This window comes from Oncorhynchus clarkii, chromosome 1 (assembly GCF_045791955.1).
Source record: "Oncorhynchus clarkii lewisi isolate Uvic-CL-2024 chromosome 1, UVic_Ocla_1.0, whole genome shotgun sequence".
Classification (NCBI taxonomy): domain Eukaryota; kingdom Metazoa; phylum Chordata; class Actinopteri; order Salmoniformes; family Salmonidae; genus Oncorhynchus; species Oncorhynchus clarkii.
The window spans coordinates 6314580-6333888 of NC_092147.1; positions in this window are offsets into that span (position 1 = coordinate 6314580).

Here is a 19309-nt window from a genome sequence, read left to right on the forward strand (position 1 = left end):
GCCGCGGCCAGTCTAACGGCTTTTCCATGGGAACACACCCTGATGCCGAGTACAGGGCCAAGAGATGCAGGGTTTGACTGGAGTCCCGGCGTAGACGCCATTAAACTGGTGATCAGGGTTAGAATGGCCTCCGGGCATAGCCGACATTAAACTGGTGATCAGGGTTAGAATGGCCTCCCGGCATAGCCGCCATTAAACTGGTGATCAGGGTTAGACTGATGTCCCGGCCTAGCCACCATTAAACTGGTGATCAGGGTTAGACTGATGTCCTGGCCTAGCTGCCATTAAACTGGTGATCAGGGTTAGAATGGCCTCCGGGCATAGCCGCCATTAAACTGGTGATCAGGGTTAGAATGGCCTCCCGGCATAGCCGCCATTAAACTGGTGATCAGGGTTAGACTGATGTCCCGGCCTAGCTGCCATTAAACTGGTGATCAGGGTTAGAATGGCCTCCTGGCATAGCCGCCATTAAACTGGTGATCAGGGTTAGAATGGCCTCCCGGCATAGCCGCCATTAAACTGGTGATCAGGGTTAGACTGATGTCCCGGCCTAGCTGCCATTAAACTGGTGATCAGGGTTAGAATAGCCTCCTGGCATAGCCGCCATTAAACTGATGATCAGGGTTAGACTGATGTCCCGGCCTAGCTGCCATTAAACTGGTGATCAGGGTTAGAATGGCCTCCTGGCATAGCCGCCATTAAACTGGTGATCAGGGTTAGAATGGCCTCCTGGCATAGCCGCCATTAAACTGGTGATCAGGGTTAGAATGGCCTCCCGGCATAGCCGCCATTAAACTGGTGATCAGGGTTAGACTGATGTCCCGGCCTAGCTGCCATTAAACTTTTAAAAGTAACGTCCCCATATTTAGGGACCCTATAGATTTTTTACAATTCAATTCAGTCTGGTATGAGAATGGTAGTCCCTATCTGAAAAAGCATGGTGTCTGCAGAAAGCTGAGTATCTTGGCTATTGACCGGTGCCTTCTAATCTTTGGTGTGACTTACTACCATATATGGGTATACACATTTATAAGGGGAGGCCGAGCCGATTGACCTAATTTCAAGATGGCTGCTACCTACATTCGCGTTGTGTTGTGCGTTGTGAAACATAAAGGAAATAGACACGGAACACGTTGATGCACACTGAAAGCTGGGACTCCACAGATCATGAGGATAATCTTATCTGATTGGCTGTGACCTACCGTTATTGATCACCAGCCCCGAGAGTCAAAATGTTTATTTTACACAACGTTTTCACCAAGCAGCAAACATCTTACAAGGTAAACTTCAATTTGTTCTGTGTTTGAGCTAAAGCTACACGGGGTGGTATCAAATGAAGCCTTAGGTTGGTAGGAACAGATCTAGCTTATTGCCATGTTATCTGATGATGTTTGACTTAATGGCAACATTGAATGTCCACTGAGTGACTATATCTTTGCGCATCAAAAATATGAATATGAATATATATATGAATATGAATATGTAATATCACTGGAATTATCTGATTTACAGACCTATGCTACTTTGGAGAGGTTTAGAGACACTTGGAAACGTCCCGTGACCACACCTGACACCACTTACTAAAACATCTGCCCATTTCTAGTTAGGTCTATCAATCCCATTTATTCTCCTGATATCATTCACATGTTGTGGAAGACATCTGATGTGTTTCCAGCTCTAGTTATCAATAATTAATTTATAGCTTGTCAATGAAAAATAAATAATAATAATTTAAAAAAAAGTTATTTTGTGTGTGCTTGAGCTTGTGTATTATGAACTATGTAACTCCTATCTATCTTATGATCATGTCCTCATAATCTCCCAGATGTCTTCTTTCCAAATACCATATACCATGTAAGAATCATGTAATTACACATGAATAGCAGTTACTTTTGGGTATGTCTATTTAGGTGGAAATCTACATTTTGCCATTACATCTAAGAGACTAAACTGATGATCAGGGTTAGACTGGCCTCCCAGCCTAGCCACCATTAAACTGGTGATCAGGGTTAGACTGGCCTCCCGGCCTAGCCACCATTAAACTGGTGATCAGGGTTAGACTGGCCTCCCGGCCTAGCCACCATTAAACTGGTGATCAGGGTTAGACTGGCCTCCCGGCCTAGCCACCATTAAACTGGTGATCAGTGTTAGACTGGCCTCCCGGCCTAGCCACCATTAAACTGATGATCAGCGTTAGACTGGCCTCCCAGCCTAGCCACCATTAAACTGGTGATCAGGGTTAGACTGGCCTCCCGGCCTAGCCACCATTAAACTGGTGATCAGGGTTAGACTGGCCTCCCGGCCTAGCCACCATTAAACTGGTGATCAGGGTTAGACTGGCCTCCCGGCCTAGCCACCATTAAACTGGTGATCAGGGTTAGACTGGCCTCCTTTTTCATGCAGCTTTGATGCACCTGTACTGACCTCACCTTCTGGTTGACAGCGTGGTAAACAGGCAGTGGCTAAGGGTGGTTGATGTCCTTGATGATCATTTTGGCCTTCCTGTGACATCGGGTGCTGTAGGTATCCTGGAGGGCAGGTAGTTTTCCTCTGGTAATGTGTTGGGCAGACTGCACCACCCTCTGGAGTGCCTTGTGGATGCAGGTGGTGCTGTTGCCGTACCAGGCGGGCGGGTAGTTTTCCCCTGGTAATGTGTTGGGCAGACTGCACCACCCTCTGGAAAGCCTTGTGGATGCAGGTGGTGCTGTTGCCGTACCAGGCGAAAGGATGCTTTCAGTTGTGTATCTGTAAAAAATATATGAGGGTTTTAGGTGACAAGCCACATTTCTTTAGCCTCCTGAGGTTGAATAGGCTCTGTTGCACCTTCTTCACCACACTGTCTGCGTGGGTTGTCCATTTCAGTTTGTCAGTGATGTGTACGCCAAGGAACTTGAATCCACTGCGGTCCCGTTGATGTAGATAGAGAGGTGCACCCTCTACTGTTTCCTGAAGTTCACGATCATCTCCTTTGTTTTGATGACGTTGAGTGAGAGGTTATTTTCCAGGCACAACACTCCCAGAGCCCTCACCTCCTCCCTGTAGGCTGTCTCGTCATCATTGGTAATCAAGCCTACTACTGTTGTGTCGTCTGAAAACTTAATGATTGAGTTGGAGGCATGCTTGGCCACGCAGTCAGGGAGTACAGGAGGGGACTGAGCACACACCCTTGTGGGGCCCCAGTGTTGAGGATCAGCGGAGTGGTGGTGATGTTTCCTACCTTCACCACCTGGGGACGGCCCGTCAGGAAGTCCAGGACCCAGTTGCACAGGGCAGGGTTCAGACCCAGGCCCCAGAGCTTAATAATGAGCTTGGAGGGTACTATAGTGTTGAATTCTGAACTATAGACAATTAACAGCATTCTTACATAGGTATTCCTCTTGTCCAGGTGGGATAAGGCAGTGTGCAGAGTGATGGCGATTACATCGTCTGTGGATCTATTGGGGCGGTAAGCAAATTGAAGTTGTTCTCAGGTGGCAGGTAAGGTACGATCCTTGACTTGTCTCTCAAAGCACTTCATGATGACAGTGGTGAGTGCTACGGGGCGATAGTCATTAAGTTCAGTTACCTTGACCTTTGGTACAGCAATAATGGTGGCCATCTTGAAGCATGTGGGGACAGCAGACTAGAATAGGGAGAGATTGAATATGTCCGTAACACACCAGCCAGCTGGTCTGCGCATGCTCTGAGGACGCGACTGGGGATGCCGTCTGGACCGGCAGCCTTGCGAGGGTTTACACTTTAAATGTTTTACTCACGTCAGCCACGGAAAAGGAGAGCCCACAGTCCTTGGTAGCGGGCCGCGTCGGTGCCACTGTGTTATCCTCAAAGCGTGTGAAGAAAGAAGGTGTTTAGCCTGTCCCGAAACAAGACGTCGGTCTCGGGCAACCTGGCTGGTTTTCCTTTTGTTGTCCGTGATTGTCTGTAGTCCCTGCCACATACGTCTCGTGTCTGAGCCGTTGAATTGCGACTCTGAGACGTTGAATTGCGTTTAGCTTGTTTGGTTGCCTTGCGGAGTGAATAACTACACTGTTTATATTCTGCCATATTACCAGTCGCCTTGCCATTGTTAAATGTGGTGGTTTGCGCTTTCATTTTCACGCGAATGCTACCATCTATCCACAGTTTCTGGTTAGGGTAGGTTTTAATAGTCACAGTGGGTACTACATCTCCTATACACTTCCTTATGACCTCAGTCACCGTATCCGTGTATGCATCTAGATTATTTTTGCAAGCTATCCGGAACATATCCCAGTCCATGTGATCAAAACAATCCCAACGCTTGGATTCCGATTGGTCAGACCAGCGTTGAATAATACGAAGCACGGGCACTCCTTGTTTGAGTTTCTGCCTATAAACCGGGAGGAGCAAGATGGCGTCGGGGTCATATTTGACGAAAGGAGGGTGGGGGAGGGCCTTTTAAGCATCCCGAAAGTTTGAATAGCAATGGTCGAGAGTCTTAGTAGCGCGAGTAGGACAGTCAATATGTTAGTGGAATTTCGGCAGCCTAGTCCTCAGATTAGCTTTTTTTTTAAATCCCCAGCTACAATAAATGCAGCCTCAGTTTGCATAAAGTCCAGTGAAGTTCTTTGAGGGCTGTCGAGGTTTCGGCTTGAGGTGGGATGTAAACGGCTGTGGCGATGACAGGGGGGAATTCTCTTGGGAGATAATAAGGTCAGCATTTAATTGTAAGGTATTCTAGGTCGGGTGAACAAAATTACTTGTTCCTAGAATTACACCATGAGTTGTTAATCATGAAACACCCCCTGCCCTCCTGCTTCCCGGAGAGATATTTATTCCTGTGTGCGCGATGTACTGAGTATCTTTTACTGAATCCTGTACTGAGTATCCTGTACTGAATCCTGTACTGAGTATCCTGTACTGAATCCTGTACTGAGTATCCGGTACTGAATCCTGTACTGAGTATCCTGGACTGAATCCTGTACTGAGTATCCTGTACTGAATCACCTCCCTTGGGTAATACCACTACCCCTCGTATTCCCGTTACTGGTCGTTCCCACCACTGGCCCCTCCCTTGGGTAATGCCTCTACCCCTCCCCCCTTTCCCCCCTGGCACCTCCCTTGGGTAATACCACTACCCCTCCCCCCATTCCTCCCATGTCCCCTCCCTTGGGTAATGCCTCTACCCCTCCCCCTTTGGCCACTCCCTTGGCACCTCCCTTGGGTAATACCACTACCCCTCCCCTTTCCCTGGCACCTCCCTTGGGTAATACCACTACCCCTCCCCCTTTCCCTGGCACCTCCCTTGGGTAATACCACTATCCCTCCCCTTTCCAATGGCCCCTCCCTTGGGTAATGCCTCTACCCCTCCCCCTTTCCCCTGGCCCCTCCCTTGGGTAATACCTCTACCCCTCCCCTTTCCCATGGCCCCTCCCTTGGGTAATGCCTCTACCTCTCCCCCTCCCCCTGGCCCCTCCCTTGGGTAATGCCTCTACCCCTCCCCTTCCCCTGGCCCCTCCCTTGGGTAATGCCGCTTGCCTTCCCCCTTCCCCTGGCCCCTCCTTTGGGTAATGCCTCTACCCCTCCCCCTTTCCCTGGCACCTCCCTTGGGTAATACCACTACCCCTCCCCTTTCCCATGGCCCCTCCCTTGGGTAATGCCTCTACCCCTCCCCCTTTCCCTGGCACCTCCCTTGGGTAATGCCTCTACCCCTCCCCTTCCCCTGGCCCCTCCCTTGGGTAATGCCGCTTGCCTTCCCCCTTCCCCTGGCCCCTCCCTTGGGTAATACCACTACCCCTCCCCTTTCCCATGGCCTCTCCCTTGGGTAATGCCTCTACCCCTCCCCCTTTCCCCTGGCCCCTCCCTTGGGTAATACCTCTACCCCTCCCCTTTCCAATGGCTCTACAAAAATGCTTAAGATGACCTAAACTGACAATGCCACTCTCACACAGTACAATATGGACTTGCCAGGCCTATATAAATTATCTCAAGCACTGGTTCAGGACAAGTTCAGTTTATTAACATTTCATGGTTAACCTTAAGATTGGGGTGGGGAAAACTGATCCTAGACCAGCAATTAGAGGAAACTGTTTAGGGCCTGTTTAGGCATGTAATTTAGTCCTTGCCAATAAAATAGTTGCCTAGTTAAATAAAGGTTAATTAAACAATTTTAAAAGATTATACACCACTGCCACTATAGGAGAATGTGCCTGTGGGTCTCCCTCTTCTTACTGTAGACCCTTTCTAAACAGGTCACCATAGGGTGAAGGTGTCTCCCTCCTCTAAACAGGTCACCGGAGGGTGAAGGTGTCTCTCTCCTCTGAACAGGTCACCAGAGGGTGAAGGTGTCTCTCTCCTCTGAACAGGTCACCAGAGGGTGAAGGTGTCTCCCTCCTCTGAACAGGTCACCAGAGGGTGAAGGTGTCTCCCTCCTCTAAACAGGTCACCAGAGGGTGAAGGTGTCTCTCTCCTCTGAACAGGTCACCAGTGGGTGAAGGTGTCTCCCTCCTCTGAACAGGTCACCAGAGGGTGAAGGTGTCTCTCTCCTCTGAACAGGTCACCAGAGGGTGAAGGTGTCTCCCTCCTCTGAACAGGTCACCAGAGGGTGAAGGTGTCGCAGGTCACCAGAGGGTCCTCCTCTGAACAGGTCACCAGAGGGTGGGTCTCCCTCCTCTTAACAGGTCACCAGAGGGTGTGTCTCCCTCCTCTGAACAGGTCACCAGAGGGTGAAGGTGTCCCTCCCTCAGGTCACCAGAGGGTGAAGGTGTCTGAACAGGTCACCAGAGGGTGAAGGTGTCTCCCTCCTCTGAACAGGTCACCAGAGGGTGAAGATGTCTCCCTCCTCTTAACAGGTCACCAGAGGGTGAAGGTGTCTTCCTCCTCCGAACAGGTCACCAGAGGGTGAAGATGTCTCCCTCCTCTGAACAGGTCACTGGAGGGTGAAGCTGTCTCCCTCCTCTGAACAGGTCACCAGAGGGTGAAGATGTCTCCCTCCTCTGAACAGGTCACTGGAGGGTGAAGCTGTCTCCCTCCTCTAAACAGGTGATCAGAGGGTGAAGGTACCATACATTGAAGTCCCCCCATAAACCGGTGACTTGAGAACTAGGTGGCGGCAGTAGGAAAAGCAGTTTGACAGAGTCAGAAAGAAGAAATGAGTCACACTTTTATTTTCATTTGTATTTGCACTACTCTTTTCCCTTTTTACTCTGACAGAGTCTAATGGTGGTATCACGAGGCCAGTCACAATGCACTTCCAAAGCCCTGGAGAAACTACCACCTCACTGTTATTCTAGAAACGGAAAAGAGCATGCAAACCTGTGTTCCTCACTTTGATGCTTAGTCTTAAAAGGGCCCTCGCTGAAAAGAGAGCCTTATTGAATTTTCGCCAGACTGTAAATGATTAAAACAGAGAGGGAGAGAGCTGTTCACCCAGCCTTGTCACTGAGGAGCCATCTCACATAGAGTTGAATTAAAGCCGTCGCTGTCATAAGGCATCGATCTGGAACAATATACAACAAATTAACGATAAACAACTTACAATTTACTCAAATATTAAATTAGTAACATAGTAGATCAAATGTATGTAGAGTATGCATGCTTCACACAATGAAACAAGAAACTCAATGAAACAAGAAACACAATGAAACAGGAAACACAATGAAACAGGAAACACAATGAAACAGAAAACACAATGAAACAGAAAACACAATGAAACAGGAAACACAATGAAACAGGAAACACAATGAAACAGGAAACACAATGAAACAAGAAACTCAATGAAACAGGAAACACAATGAAACAGGAAACACAATGAAACAAGAAACACAATGAAACAGGAAACTCAATGAAACAAGAAACACAATGAAACAAGAAACACAATGAAACAAGAAACACAATGAAACAGGAAACACAATGAAACAGGAAACTCAATGAAACAGGAAACTCAATGAAACAGGAAACACAATGAAACAGGAAACACAATGAAACAAGAATCACAATGAAACAGGAAACTCAATGAAACAAGAAACACAATGAAACAAGAAACACAATGAAACAGGAAACACAATTAAACAGGAAACTCAATGAAACAGGAAACACAATGAAACAAGAAACACAATGAAACAAGAAACACAATGAAACAGGAAACACAATGAAACAGGAAACACAATGAAACAAGAAACACAATGAAACAAGAAACACAATGAAACAGGAAACACAATGAAACAGGAAACTCAATGAAACAGGAAACACAATGAAACAAGAAACACAATGAAACAAGAAACACAATGAAACAGGAAACACAATGAAACAGGAAACACAATGAAACAAGAAACACAATGAAACAGGAAACACAATGAAACAAGAAACACAATGAAACAAGAAACACAATGAAACAGGAAACACAATGAAACAAGAAATTCAATGAAACAGGAAACACAATGAAACAAGAAACTCAATGAAACAGGAAACACAATGAAACAGGAAACACAATGAAACAGGAAACACAATGAAACAGGAAACATAGGGAGACAGCGGGAGCAGGTAGCAGCTGCCTAGTGGTGACAATTCAGCAGCCTGATGGTCTGGGGGTAGAAGCTTTTAGCCAATCTTCCAGTTTTTGACATGATGCTCCTGTACTGCCTGTGTCTTAGTGATGGAAGCGGGGAGAACAGGCCGTGGCTCGGGTGGCTGGGGTCCCTGATTATCTTCTTGGACTTCCTGGGACACCTGGTGTTGTAGGTGTCCTGGAGGGCAGGCATTGAGCACCCAATGGTGCGTTCGGCTGTGGGTGCCACCCTCTGTAGCACCATGCGGTCCGCGGCTGTACCAGGCTGTGACGCAGCCTGACAATATGCTCTCGATGGTACTCCTGTAGAGCACTGTGAAGGCCCTCTGGGAAAGGCTGAATTTCTTCAGCATCCTGAGGCTGAAGAGTCGCTGTCGTGCCTGAACACAATGAAACAAGAAATTGTACAAATTGATGTTAATTTAACTCTAAACTCTAGTCTAAACAACTACTCACAATTACGGCAAGAAACACAAACGTTTTTATTGTGTATCGCGTGACATGCAAATGACTGATTCAAAAGTAAATAAAACGGTTGTGTGTTTCTCCCATCGCATGACAGGTCATTACACACCTGTGTGGCCTGTATGCAGGTCTACCTAGCTTGACGTCACAGTCCTTCGCTAAATCAGAGGCACATGGTGCTTTGCAGCATTGTGTACCTAAAGGCATTTTCCCAGACCAGTCTGGCTTCTTGACTAGCACGTCACTCCTCAAACTTCTGGTCTGGTTGGAAATTGCTCTGGTGGTGGGCAACTCCTATCTCAGCTCTCCATAGTCGCAGGTCCCATGAGATTCAGGTTACAGTTTGACGCTGAGTTATGATGGAATTATATTTCCGTTCTCATACAGACAGATACACAGAATGATTCTCTATACTTTTCCAAGCGTTTATTTGTCTGATATAAAAGTGTACCTGAAGGACATTTTTTTGCAACCGAATGATGCGACATAGAACACCATAGAACACATCTTACAATAAAATGTATTAAACTTAGAAAAGAGATTCAAGCAGTTTAAGTCACAATCTAGAGTCTGTGTTATAGCCCAACAACAGCCCAGCCACTTGGTTTGGTATAAAGCTGAACGACTAAGGAACTACTCTCAAATTCATACACAGAGCTATGGATCAGTGGATGCAATGACTGACAGTCCGTTAGATCAACGTTTGTAGCTACTGTATAGATTACTGTTTACAAAGACTCAAATGACGTCAAAATCATTTGGATTCATGTATTTACAGGTACATTTTTCTAGAATCAATCTGTATATATTGATAATGGTGCGGCAGGTAGCCAAGTGGTTAGAGCATTGTGCCAATAACCGAAAGGTTGCTAGATCGAATCCCTGAGCTGACAAGGTAGAAATCTGTTGTTCTGCCCCTGACCAAGGCAGTTCTTAGGCCGTCATTGTAAATAAGAATTGTTTTTTTACTGACTTGCGAGAGGCGAAGGTCAAGAGCTGTGCGTCCTCCTAAACACGACACACCGCTTCTTGACAAGGTGCCCGCTTACATCTGGCGACCGTGTCAGCGTGCATGGCCCACCACAGGAGTCGCTAGGGTGCGATGGAACATGGACATCCTAGTGTCTTAGACCACTGAGACAGAGCCTGGTCTTAGACCACTGACACAGAGCCTGGACTGGAACCAGGATCTCTAGTGTCTTAGACCACTGACACAGAGCCTGGACTTGAACCAGGATCTCTAGTGTCTTAGACCGCTAAAACAGAGCCTGGTCTTAGACCACTGACACAGAGCCTGGACTGGAACCAGGATATCTAGTGTCTTAGACCGCTGAGACAGAGCCTGGACTGGAACCAGGATATCTAGTGTCTTAGACCACTGAGACAGAGCCTGGACTGGAACCAGGATCTCTAGTGTCTTAGGCCGCTTAGGCCGCTGAGACAGAGCCAGGATCTCTAGTGTCTTAGACCACTGACACAGAGCCTGGACTTGAACCAGGATCTCTAGTGTCTTAGACCGCTGACACAGAGCCTGGTGTCTTAGACCACTGAGACAGAGCCTGGACTGGAACCAGGATCTCTAGTGTCTTAGGCCGCTTAGGCCGCTGAGACAGAGCCAGGATCTCTAGTGTCTTAGACCACTGACACAGAGCCTGGACTTGAACCAGGATCTCTAGTGTCTTAGACCGCTGACACAGAGCCTGGTGTCTTAGACCACTGAGACAGAGCCTGGACTGGAACCAGGATCTCTAGTGTCTTAGACCACTGACACAGAGCCTGGACTGGAACCAGGATCTCTAGTGTCTTAGACCACTGAGACAGAGCCTGGACTGGAACCAGGATCTCTAGTGTCTTAGACCACTGAGACAGAGCCTGGACTAGAACCAGGATCTCTAGTGTCTTAGACCGCTGACACAGAGCCTGGACTGGAACCAGGATCTCTAGTGTCTTAGACCACTGACACAGAGCCTGGACTGGAACCAGGATCTCTAGTGTCTTAGACCACTGACACAGAGCCTGGACTGGAACCAGGATCTCTAGTGTCTTAGACCACTGCACCACTTGGGAGGCCCCCAGATTGTACATTTAAAGGAACAGTCCATTCTATGTTCCAGATTGTGCCTGTAAAGGAATGGTCCATTCTATCAACAGTAGCATCTAGGCTGGTCTCAGATCTGGTTGTGCTGTCTTGGCAATGACCATAGGAGTTGGCTATAAAGCACAAACTGATCTGGGAACAGGCTAATGTGCATCTACAGTACTGTACTTTTTAGAATTTTTATTTTTATTTTTTTTATTTCACCTTTATTTAACCAGGTAGGCCAGTTGAGAACAAGTTCTCATTTACAATTGCGACCTGGCCAAGATAAAGCAAAGCAGTTCGACACATACAACAACACAGAGTTACACATGGAGTAAAACAAACATACAGTCAATAACACAGTAGCAAAATAAGTCTATATACAATGTGAGCAAATTAGGTGAGATAAGGGAGGTAAAGGCAACAAAAAAAGGCCATGGTGGCAAAGTAAATACAATATAGCAAGTAAAACACTGGAATGGTAGATTTGTAGTGGAAGGATGTGCAAAGTAGAGATAGAAATAATGGGGTGCAAAGGAGCAAAATAAATAAATACAGTAGGGGAAGAGGTAGTTGTTTGGGCTAAATTATAGATGGGCTATGTACAGGTGCAGTAATCTGTGAGCTGACAATTGTGAGAATTTAAATTATTGCCTGATGTAAAGCTTTTCTAAATGTATCTCTGGGCCCTAATATACTTTCCAAAACTGTATCGTATGTTGCTTTTTATTATTATTTAATGCAGACATGCGGCAGGCCCATTGTATCTGAGTTGACGCCTCCATAGCATCCATTTCTAGGACAAATTATCCAAGATCAAATGAACAGACATTGAATTTGGACATGAGTAGATGCCTCCAATGTCATTTTAAGACCATTCAGGTCTGTCCTCTCTGCAAAATATTTTCAAAACAAAACATATTCAAAACACTGTAAAAGTATTAGAATTTTTCTCTCAGTGTCACCCTCAAAACTACATAGATGCACGTTGCCTCAACTCCTTCTGGCGGCATTCTGACTGGTCTGTCCTCCCTGCAAAAACATCTACAAATGTGTGTAGAAAAAGAAAAAAAAAAGAAAAGCTCACTGCGTAAAACTGAAAGGCTTTTGCAAAGAATAATAATACTAAGCTTATCAAGTTTTTGAATTCCCTGGTAGTTGTTTTGAGAAAAGAATAGGTACGTTCACTCACATGAGTCATCTGAGGCCCTGGATCTTTAGTTCAGAGGTTGACGGGAGCGATTACAACATATCCTTGAAGTAGCTTGTCCTGAGACATTACATCTTGTCACGTTCTGACCTTTATTTTCCTTTGTTGTATTCATTATTTAGTATGGTCAGGGTGTGAGTTGGGGTGGGCAGTCTATGTTTGTATTTCTATGATTTGGGTATTTCTATGTTTCGGCCTAGTATGGTTCTCAATCAGAGGCAGGTGTCATTAGTTGTCTCTGATTGAGAATCATACTTAGGTAGCCTGGGATTCACTGTGTGTTTGTGGGCGATTGTTCCTGTCTCTGTGTTTGCACCAGATAGGGCTGTTTTTTTTCACATTTCTTGTTTTGTTAATTTATTAATGTATAGTGTCTTTATTAAAGAACCATGAATAACCACCACACTGCGTTTTGGTCCGCCTCTCCTTCACCTCAAGAAAACCGTTACACATCTACCATTTTTATATGTACATCAACCCCCCCAGTGAGTCAAAATGTTTTTTTTTTATTTGAACCCTGGGTCACCCTTAAATTTTTAATATTTCTGGGGAAACAGCAAATTTACAGGACGGAATTAAGCTACAGACAACCCTAAGGAATGATCTAGAGACTACCACCAAGTGTAATGGGTGCGTGTTGGTGGCAGGGAAGTCAGACGCAGGAGAACGAACTTGGTATAAACAGAGTTGTTTAATATGTGCTCACAAATCTCTGAAAACCAAAAATAATAAAAGTGGGTACAAAACCTGCCGCACACCAGAACATAACTTGCACAGAACATACAATCAACGACAAGGACATGAGGGGAAACAGAGGGATAAATACACAACATGTAATTGATGGGATTGGAACCAGGTGTGAAGGAAGACAAGACAAAACCAACGGAAAATGAAAAATGGATCAGCGATGGCTAGAAGGTCGGTGACGTCAAACACCGCCCAAACAAGGAGAGGGACCGACTTCAGCTGAAGTCGTGACACCATTTTCAGGACAGCATTTGTCTAAAAATAGGATATTAATATATTATCTTTATGGTAGATATTATATTTGTTTTATATATTACCTTTGTTTTACATATTATCTTTGTTTAATAAATTATCTTTGTTATATATATATATATATATATACGTACACTACCGGTCAAAATATTTAGAATACCTACTCATTCGAGGGTTTTTCTTTATTTTTGACTATTTTCTACATTGTAGAATAATATTGAAGACATTAAAACTATGAAAAAACACATATGAAACCATATAGTAACACAAAAAGTGTTAAACAAATTAAAATATATTTTATGTTTGAGATTCTTCAAATAGCCACCCTTGGACTTGATGGCAGCTTTGCACACTCTTGGCATTCTCTCAACCAGCTTCACCTAGAATGCTTTTTCAACAGTCTTGAAGGAGTTCCCACATATGCTAAGCACTTGTTGGCTGCTTTTCCTTCACTCCGCAGTTCGACTCATCCCAAACCATCTCAATTTGGTTGAGGATGGGGAATTGTGGTGGCCAGGTTATCTGATGCAGCACTCCAGCACTCTCCTTCTTTGTAAAATAGCCCTTACGCAGTCTGGAGGTGTGTTGGGTCATTGTCCTGTTGAAAAACATATGATAGTCCCACTAAGCCCAAACCAGATGGGATGGCGTATTGCTGCAGAATGCTGTGGTAACCATGTTGGTTAAGTGTGCCTTGAATTCTAAATAAATCACAGACAGTGTCACAGGTAAAGCAACCCCACACCATAACACCTCCTCCATGCTTTATGGTGGGAAATTGTGAGGATAGACGCTGGAGACTAGAAATAGGTACAGGGGGTGAATGCTGACATGGGGATGAAACAGAAGAAAAAGACAGATATAGGGAAGGCAATCAAAACGTGAAGGAGTCCAGGTGAGTCCAATGAGCGCTGATTGTGTGTAATGATGGTGACAGGTGTGCGTAATGAAAGGCAGCCTAGCACATTCGAGCGCCAGAGAGGGAGAGCGGGAGCAGGCATGACAGTACCCTCCCCACTAGGGGCGCCGCTTGGCGTCCCACCTTGCCGAGCCTGACGAGCCGGCCGAGGCTTGGGTGCTGGACAAGCCGGCTGGGGGCGTAGAAGCCCGATGAGCCAGCAGAGTCTTTGGAACCTGGCGATCCAGGTGAGGCGTGGGAGCCTGATGAACTGGCTGAGTCGTGGGAGCCTGATGAACCGGCTGAGGCGTGGGAGCCTGACGAACCTGGCTGAGGCGTGGGAGCCTGACGAACCGGCTGAGGCGTGGGAGCCTGACGAACCGGCTGAGGCGTGGGAGCCTGACGAACCGGCTGAGGCGTGGGAGCCTGACGAACCGGCTGAGGCGTTTGAGCTTGATGTGCTTGCTGAAGCATGACGGGCCGGTTGAAGCATGACGTGGGCGTCTGCCAAGCCAACCGAGGCAAGAAGACCTCTCGAGCCAGCTAAGGCTTGGAAGCCCAACGAGCTAGCTGAGGCACCCCCGGATCCATTGGCGACGGCACCCGGACCAGACGTCACCAACCAAAACAAAAACAAAAAACTCCCTGATGCTTCTTTTAGTGGTGTCAGCATTCTGTAAGGGTCAACGCTGATGATGAGAAGCAGGTACAGGAACATTTAATAACCCCAAACAGGTACAGAATACGGACAGCATCTGGACAGGGGAAACGGAAACGACAATGAAACAGAGGAAACAGACAGATATAGGGAAGGCAATCAAAACGCAAAGTAGTCCAGGTGAGTCCAATGAGCGCTGATGCGCATAATCATGGTGACAGGTGTGCGTAATGAAAGGCAGCCTGACGCCCTCGATCGCCAGAGTGGGAGAGCCGGAGCAGGCGTCACAGAAATACACATGTGGGGACCATCCTTTCACCAACTCCACATCTCACAAAGACTCGGAGGTTGGAACCAAAAATCTCCAATTTGGACTCCAGACCAAAGGACACATTTCCACCAGTCTAATGTCCATCAGACCAGTGTCTGTTACTTGAACTCTGTGAAGTATTTATTTGGGCTGCAATTTCTGAGGCTGGTAACTCTAATGAACTCTGCAGCAGAGGTAACTCTGGGTCTTCCTTTCCTGTGGCGGTCCTCATGACAGCCAGGTAACTCTAATGAACTCTGCAGCAGAGGTAACTCTGGGTCTTTCTTTCCTGTGGCGGTCCTCATGACAGCCAGGTAACTCTAATGAACTCTGCAGCAGAGGTAACTCTGGGTCTTCCTTTCCTGTGGTGGTCCTCATGAGAGCCAGGTAACTCTAATGAACTCTGCAGCAGAGGTAACTCTGGGTCTTTCTTTCCTGTGGCGGTCCTCATGACAGCCAGGTAACTCTAATGAACTCTGCAGCAGAGGTAACTCTGGGTCTTCCTTTCCTGTGGTGGTCCTCATGACAGCCAGGTAACTCTAATGAACTCTGCAGCAGAGGTAACTCTGGGTCTTCCTTTCCTGTGGTGGTCCTCATGAGAGCCAGTATCATCATAGCGCTTGATGGTTTTTGCGACTGCACTTGAAGAAACTTTCAAAGTTCTTGAAATTTTCCGTATTGACTTCGTATTTTACCAAATAGGGATATCTTCTGTACACCCCGCCTACCTTGTTACAACACAATTGATTGGCTCAAACGCATTAAGAAGGAAATAAATTCCACAAATTAACTTTGAAGAAGGCACACCTGTTAATTGAAATGTATTCCAGGTGACTACATCATGAAACTGGTTGAGAGAATGCCGAGAGTGTGCAAACTGTCATCAAGGCATAGGGTGGCTATTTGAAGATTCTCAAAAAAATATATATTTTGATTTGTATGAACACTTTTTTGGTTACTACATGATTCCATATGTGTTATTGAATTGTTTTGATGTCTTCACTATTATTCTAGAATGTAGAAAATAGTAAAAATAAAGAAAAACCTTTGGTGTTTTCAAACTTTGACCGATAAGTGTGTGTGTGTATGTATGTATGTATATATATTATTTTTATGTTACATATTATCTTTGTTTTATACACTGAGTATACCAAACATTAGGAACACCTCCCTAATATTGAGTTGAACACCCTCCCCCTATTGCCCTCCATTCGTCAGGGAAATTGTCCCAAGGCTTAAAAATCCTTCTTTAACCCGTCTCCTCCCTTTCATCTACACTGATTGAAGTGGATTTAACAAGCGACATCAATAAGAAAGCATAGCTTCCACCTGGATTCACCTGGTCAGTCTGTCATTTACACGGTTTCTAATTCTAGATTTACAGTATATGCTACGGTATATGTAATGTTGAAATGCTTGGTCCTGAATGTCACCTGCTATGCACCAGCTAGATCGACAGGTAGCCTATATGATAGAGAGCGGACCAGTACCCGGAGTCGCAGTTTCCAATCCTGGGTCAGGCATAAAGTGGGACCTAAACTAGCAACCACAGGGTTGCTGGATTCTGATTCCAGGCACCATTCACTGCTGTTGGGCTTCTGAGCATGGCACTTGACCCCAAAACTGCTCCAGGGGCACTGCATTGCGATTGACCCTTTACCTTGCGATATGTGTGTGTGTGTGTGTGTGTGTGTGTGTGTGTGTGTGTGTGTGTGTGTGTGTGTGTGTGTGTGTGTGTGTGTGTGTGTGTCAGTGACAAATGAATGTGTGTTTGTGTCAGGGACAAATGTATTTTTCTAACAAAACTGGACAATTTAAGTGTTGACATCAAAGCCATGTCATGCAAACTTGAAAGCGAGACAAGAAGAGGAAAGTCAACCTGACCTATGATTTGCTTCATCTCCACTTCTAATTCTGTGGCTTTTGTACAATGCTTTATATTGTCAAAGGGCTCTTAGCCATGTGGCCCTTCATTTGTAAACCCTTTGAAGGTATGAACAGGTAATTAGTGTCAAAGGGCAAGGTGACAGAAGTGACAATTCAACCGACTGAATAAAGGGAAAGCGATACCAAGACAACTTGTCGGGTTTTTGTCTGAGGCAAATCCGGAGCACTCCCTGTGTAGTTCATTTGGATAGTATTTCGTTTTCTCACACACAATGAAAGAATTTACACACAAGTAAGATGAGAAACCGTTTTAAGATGATATTGAGCTATATCTCACATTAAAAAGACATCACATTTTTTCTCATGGCACTTCTACAAATACGTCGACCTTTTCACTTCTACTTCTATTCCTCCATTTTGATATTTCTAATCCGATTCATTCCCCGCATTTCCAAAATGTGTCTTTTCCATTAATGGACTGCTGAATTCATCTTCGATGACCACATATGGTTGGATAGATCGTTTTTTTTTCTCACCCCCCCCCCCCCTTTGTTCCATGAGTCATTCGTAGCTCGTCCTACAATAGCTCGTTCATTCAGGGTCCAACAACCACATTTGAGGAGAGAAAAAAAAATACCTCCTCCTGGCTCCTTAATACGTGGTTTTCCAACAAAGTAAATACTTGAGGAACGGAAGGGAAACCTTTCAGTGACCAGGCAAGTGGGCGCTAATAAAATCCCGGAGTTCTTCACTTTACAAGACATGGGGCTGCCATCACATTTGGGAGGAGCTTTCCCCAAATTATTGCAGTCATTTGTCATCACATTAGCGGCCTGCTGCCAGCCTGGGAAGTTGCAGATGATTCCTAAAACAGTGTGGACTGTTGGAGCGGCCAATGCTGGTCGGTTCGGTTTTGGTGCGCGCGCACACATACACACACACACACACACACACACACACACACACACACACACACACACACACACACACACACACACACACACACACATACAGCAAAGGGGCAGTTCAGGGACGCCATTGTCACCCCCGGGAAATTAGCCAGCCTTACCTCACAGAACAACCAGCCAGCTATTAGCCAGCCTTACCTCACAGAGCAACCACCAAGCTATTAGCCAGCCTTACATCACAGAGCAACCAGCCACCCAGCTATTAGCCAGCCTTACCTCACAGAGCAACCAGCCAGCTATTAGCCAGCCTTACCTCACAGAACAACCAGCCAGCTATTAGCCAGCCTTACCTCACAGAACAACCATCCAGCTATTAGTCAGCCTTACCTCACAGAACAACCATCCAGCTATTAGCCAGCCTTACCTCACAGAACAACCACCCAGCTATTTGCCAGCCTTACCTCACAGAGCAACCATCCAGCTATTAGCCAGCCTTACCTCACAGAGCAACCACCCAGCTATTAGCCAGTCTTACCTCACAGAGCAACCAGCCAGCTATTAGCCAGCCTTACCTCACAGAGCAACCACCAAGCTATTAGCCAGCCTTACCTCACAGAACAACCAGCCAGCTATTAGCCAGCCTTACCTCACAGAATAACCACCCAACTATTTGCCAGCCTTACCTCACAGAGCAACCAGCCAGCTATTAGCCAGCCTTACCTCACAGAACAACCAGCCAGCTATTAGCCAGCCTTATATTTAAATAGGTTTCTATGGGACTTAAAAAAAAAAACTAAATGAGCCCTATGAATGTATTTTTGTTTAGGAACCCTATGAATGCTAAAAAAGTTTAAAACTCTATGAGCCCTATGAACGCTAAAAACACTATGAGCCCTATGAACGCTAAAAACACTATGAGTAAAACACTATGAGCCCTATGAACGCTAAAAACACTATGAGCCCTATGAACGCTAAAAACACTATGAGCCCTATGAACGCTAAAAACACTATGAGCCCTATGAACGCTAAAAACACTATGAGCCCTATGAACGCTAAAAACACTATGAGCCCTATGAACGCTAAAAACACTATGAGCCCTATGAACGCTAAAAACACTATGAGCCCTATGAACGCTAAAAACACTATGAGCCCTATGAACGCTAAAAACACTATGAGCCCTATGAACGCTAAAAACACTATGAGCCCTATGAACGCTAAAAACACTATGAGCCCTATGAACGCTAAAAACACTATGAGCCCTATGAACGCTAAAACTACATTGAACAAAAATATGAACGGAACATGTAAAGTGTTGGTTTCATGAGCTGAAATGAATTATCCCAGAAATGTTCCAAACACACAAAAAGCTT